Source organism: Kryptolebias marmoratus, linkage group LG5 (genome assembly GCF_001649575.2).
Source record: "Kryptolebias marmoratus isolate JLee-2015 linkage group LG5, ASM164957v2, whole genome shotgun sequence".
Taxonomy (NCBI): domain Eukaryota; kingdom Metazoa; phylum Chordata; class Actinopteri; order Cyprinodontiformes; family Rivulidae; genus Kryptolebias; species Kryptolebias marmoratus.
In genome coordinates, this window is record NC_051434.1 from 18389795 (window position 1) to 18394817 (window position 5023).

Here is a 5023-nt window from a genome sequence, read left to right on the forward strand (position 1 = left end):
TCGTCAGCATCTGGGTCGTGGTTTGGGGGGAATATTTTGGGCTGTCCCCTCGGCCTTTTAGCGACAGGAGGACGCTTGTCGGCGCGCCACAGCGGCGTTTACCGGCAAAGGCGGCTCGACGATCAACGCCTCTCCGGTTGGGGGGGAAAAATGTCTGCGCAGCACAGCAACGACCCGCTGACAAATTGAGCCGCGTTCCTTTCCGTGCCACTTGTGTCATCAAGTGTTTTGTGAGGCGGCTAAAATAGCCGGGGAAAGAAAGAAAAGGAAACAAAATTAAAAAAATCGTTTATGGAGGCGGCGGCAGCGGACGAGGTGTGCAGTCAGCAGAAAAAGGCTGGCAGGTCATGAATTCTGTTTTGCAAGGGAGAGAAAAATAAGAGGATGGAGAGGAAAAAAAAAAAAACAACTTCTGAGAGCGGATGATAGAGGAGGCTCGCTGGACTCAAAGCGTGACGCTGCCAAAACACACCGTGGGACGCTGTGTGTGTGTAGCTCTTATTTTCCTTTTTTTTCAAAAAAGAATAAAGGGTCTGAACCATCAGCTCGCTGCTCTGACGCCTTACAGGTGTGTGTCAACACGAAGCCGAGGCAGCACGACAACAGCAGCGCGCTCACAGAAGCGACCGCCGCCGCCGCCGCTGCCCGTCGGCCCGGAGACGCTTCCCCGACTGATTTAGAGCCTGTCGCTTCGCGGACACGCTCTTCAGGAGCGAAAGGACGTCCCGGGAAGTTCAGTCGGAGATGATGTGGAGCGGCGGTGAGGAAAAAGTCCCAAGCCTTCACAGATTTTCCAGGTCTCGAAATACAAACAGACTGGAAAAATGGGTGAAAAAAAAGATGGTTGGATTTGGAGCTGCCAGAAGGAAACCTAACATTCCTGGACATAGGGCTCTGCTTTCCTTACAGAAAAAGAACCAAACTTTAGCTCAATATCTGTAAAACTGACTGAGTTACAGCCAATTTGGTGTTCGCTCAAGTCGGCTGGCTTTGGCAGCCATCTTGATTTGACCTGACTCCAAAAGTGAATCAGTTGTAGGCGTGCAACCGAGGATCACTTTCTGAGAGCTTCACTGAAATAAGTCCAGTGGTTCACGAGATATTTTGCTAACAGACAAACAGGGTCGACTCCGAAAAGTTAATGCTTAAGTTTTAGACAAGGTCTTAGACAGTGAGCAGCACTTGGATTATATGTTGTTGTAAAGGACTCTCGACATTTGACACCAATTCTTAGCGCAGTTGCTGTGAAATTTACTGAATTGTAGCCATTTTGTGTTTTCTAAAGTCAGTTGGCTGCGGCGGCCATTATGAATGGGGTTGGCTCCAAAGGTTAAAAGGATAATTTAGTCAACTTTAAAGTGACGTTCCGAATAATAGTTACTAATAGTTATTAATAGTTAGTACCTTCTCAGCCGTGAATCAGTCATTGAGTGTGGAGTGTGGAGAAAAATGCAAATGTGCTAGCTAGGCTAACGGCTAGCCAAAGAAGTGCCAGTTTTGTTTTGTTTTTTTAAATAATAATTTACAAGCTTATATAACAACTTTTTTCTCTCTTTTTCCCCCCAAAAACAACATACCCGTGTGAAAGCACGCAACATTAGCTAATATCGAACATCTAAACTTCGACACTGTTTAGTTTGCTGCCAATTTCTCGACGTTCATTGAACGACGTTTCGTGGCGCTACGCGTACATGTTCCGCCATCTTTGTTTTGTTAAGAGAACGGCAGCAAACTAAACAAACGGTGTTGAAGTGTAGACGTTTGATATTTTATCTAATGTCACATTTTTGACACAGAGTTGTTATAAGCCTGAAAAGAAAAAAAAAAAAAAATATATATATATATATATTGTTCAGCTAGCCATTAGCCTAGCTAGCATGAAGCCATTTTGCCCACCCTCTGTGCTCCATGGCTGCTGCTGCTGTCTCATAACTATTGATAACTATTACTCAGAACATCCAAACTTAACCGGACTATCCTTTTAGTCAATTGTAGAAGTACATTCAGTGATCTTTTAGCCATCAGAATGTGTTGGGGATCCGTCTCAAACCCTATCAAATCGACACAGCTATGGTTATTTTTGAAGGCTGTGGCAGCCATCTTGAATGAAATTGAGATTTCATTTCTTCTCATCATTTTAGCTCACCTTCACCATGCTTGTCTAGAATTTATGACGTTTGTTCGTCTTTACGCAAATACTTACACTTGAGCTTCGTGGTTGTTCACGAGCACGAACAGCGGCAGCAGCTGTAGTGAGCTGTAGCACTTCCTGCAGAAGGCTCGTAATATTTCTGCGGGAACAACCATGTGTTGCTAAACCGACCGCGGTGTAAAAGGTCTGTAAAGTGGGAATTTGCGTCAGTGGTTCTGAAATTTCAGAGGAATTTTTAGGGTTAGATTAGCCAATAGCTAACATATCGGACAGACTGTTTGGTTCTTCAAAGAGCCATCTACAACAGATATAATAATGACTGTTCATAACATTGCCCCCCCCTCTAAAGCCAACGTCAAAATGTCTGAACTACCTGGCTGCAGGTTCACACATCGGTGGTTTACTGGCGTTCCAAATTAAATCACAAAACTAAAACTAATGTTCAAACGGCAACTACTGATATTTTTTATTCTCTTATTTTTTTAAAAACTTTGATCAAAACAGTAACAGTGGCAGGTCTGAGTTTGCTGCCCACCAATCAGCAGATGTCGCCCTCTTGTGGTTCCTGGGAGAACTACAGTTGGTCCAGCTTGGGAGTCCCAAACACAAACCCACACATTTATTTACTAAAACACGTGAACAGATTTATATCTGGTGAGAAATGTAAGGAAGCTAGTTAGTTTATAATTTTTTTATTGCAACCCTGATTCCAAAAAAATAACTAAATAACAAAAAATGTTGGGATGTTGCGTAAAATGTCAATGAAAACCAGAATGCAGTGATTTGCAGATCTCATAAACCCGCATTCTAGTCACAATGGACCATAGTAAACATATCAATGTTGAAACTAAGAAATGAAACCATTTTAAGGCAAAAAAAAAGAAAAAAAAAAAAAGAAAGAAAGGAGGATGTTCTGAGGGTCATGTTGTCCCATCCTTATCTGATGAAGGATTCAAGAATCCCAAACAGTTCTGGATCTCCTCTGCAGGATGGAAGCATATTTTGTTCTTAAACCTGTATTTATATCGCTGTATAGATGGTGCCTTTTCCCAATATGTAGGCTGCCTACGCCACAGGCACTAATGCACCCCCATACCATCAGAGAGGCAGGCTTTTGAACATGTGGGCAGAGAACAGGGTGGATGGTAAACCTCCCAGGGGTTGTCTTAAAGGGGAAATGAAATGAAACTTTAAAATAATGAGTTTTCATGTTTTTTACTCAGTGAAACACCATCATAAAACACTCCAGAGGTCAATTTCTCTGATTTAAAACCTTAATGGCTTGTTTTTAGAGTTTTTGTGAAGTGGGCGGGGTCACCTCCTCGGTCGGTGATGTAGAAGGAGGCGGGGCCAGCTGCGGCAGACCGCTGTAGGACACTGAGGAGGTTACTGTCTCAGTGTGTATCAGGGGAAATGGAAGCAGCAGCAGCAGGTTTTGTTAACAAGAGGACCGGTTTGAAAACACGGTTTTTGTTTTTTTGGTCTGGAGTGATGCTGTCGGGAACTGGAGCCCCACATTTCAGAAGATGAACCACCGAGCTTTACAGTGATGTCACACAGTCTGCAGGGAGTTTCCCATCCGGACAGAGACGGGCGGTGGCTCTTCTATCGAAGGTTTGTATGTCAGGTGGTCTTCACCAGACTTTGGGTTGTAATTTTCAGCAGGAGCTAAACTCACCACATCCATCAAACCTTCTTAAAGCTGAAGAACGACTCAGCTGTTGGAGTTTTGGGTCAGTTGACACAATTAATTACAGCGAACTGAATCATTTCACCCCCAGACTATCTGTATTTACTATTCACCGCCTTGTTGGCGTTCTTGTTTTTGGCACTCGATACGTCACCCTTCTAAGTGATCGGGGAAAAGGCTGAAGAAACTCAAGTCATTTTACAATACTTTAATATTAATTTTAAATTTCAATGGGAGACCCAGAGAACAAACCCCTTTTCTGAGCTTCTTTTGATTTATGGTAGCTTCAAAACCCTTCTCATGTCCCCTTTAAACATGAAGGCCTAAAGGCTTTTCAAAGCAGAGCCCTGTAAAACTATTCCAAAGGTTTCATCCAAACACTATTTTAACAACCTTTATACCAACATTTACACGTCAGACATGAAGGTAAAGTTAAATGCCTCCTACTGTCTTACTTTCTCATCAGATGGTTCCTCTCTGAGGTTAGATTATTATTATTATTAATATACAGAATCTGTTCAAAAGTGCTAAATAGGATTGGGTCCAACCAGTCATTCCATGGTGCACAGAGCTCCCGTTGAGAGTCTCAAACCTAATAATAAAAAAAAGAGAAAGTGAGAGTTCATCATCTCCCGTTTTGTTTGCTCACAGTGAAAAAGCTGCATTCTGTCGGTGCTCATATCTCTGTTTATGGAGCCTCTGGATCCGAGCGGCGTTCCACGTTATTGTTCCTGCCTTCCCTCAGAGGGAGACGAAAGCTGCAGCGACCCCCCTTCCTGGTGATGCAGACTCCAACTAGTCCAGCTTCAACCGCTCCTTTTTCCTGAACCACGTTGTCACCAGACAACATTTACGCCACGAAAGCAAAAAAGACGGTACCTTAACTTAATATTTTGTTGCACAACCTTTTGAGCCGATCAAGTGATGTCTATCCCTCTCTCTGAGACGTCCCCTACCTGTCCACAGGTATGTCTCACTCCTCCTGAACAAACTGCTCCAGCTGTCTCAGGTTTGAAGGGTTCCTTCTCCAGATGTTCCCTTTCAGTCGATTCACTCGGTACAACATATGTACTATGGGATATCACGCTCCCGCGTGTCCTGGCTGAAGACACCTTTAATCACACCTTTAGGCAAATGACGTGATGACGACAAGTGACAGGCCCCGCCTGCACTATGTAACC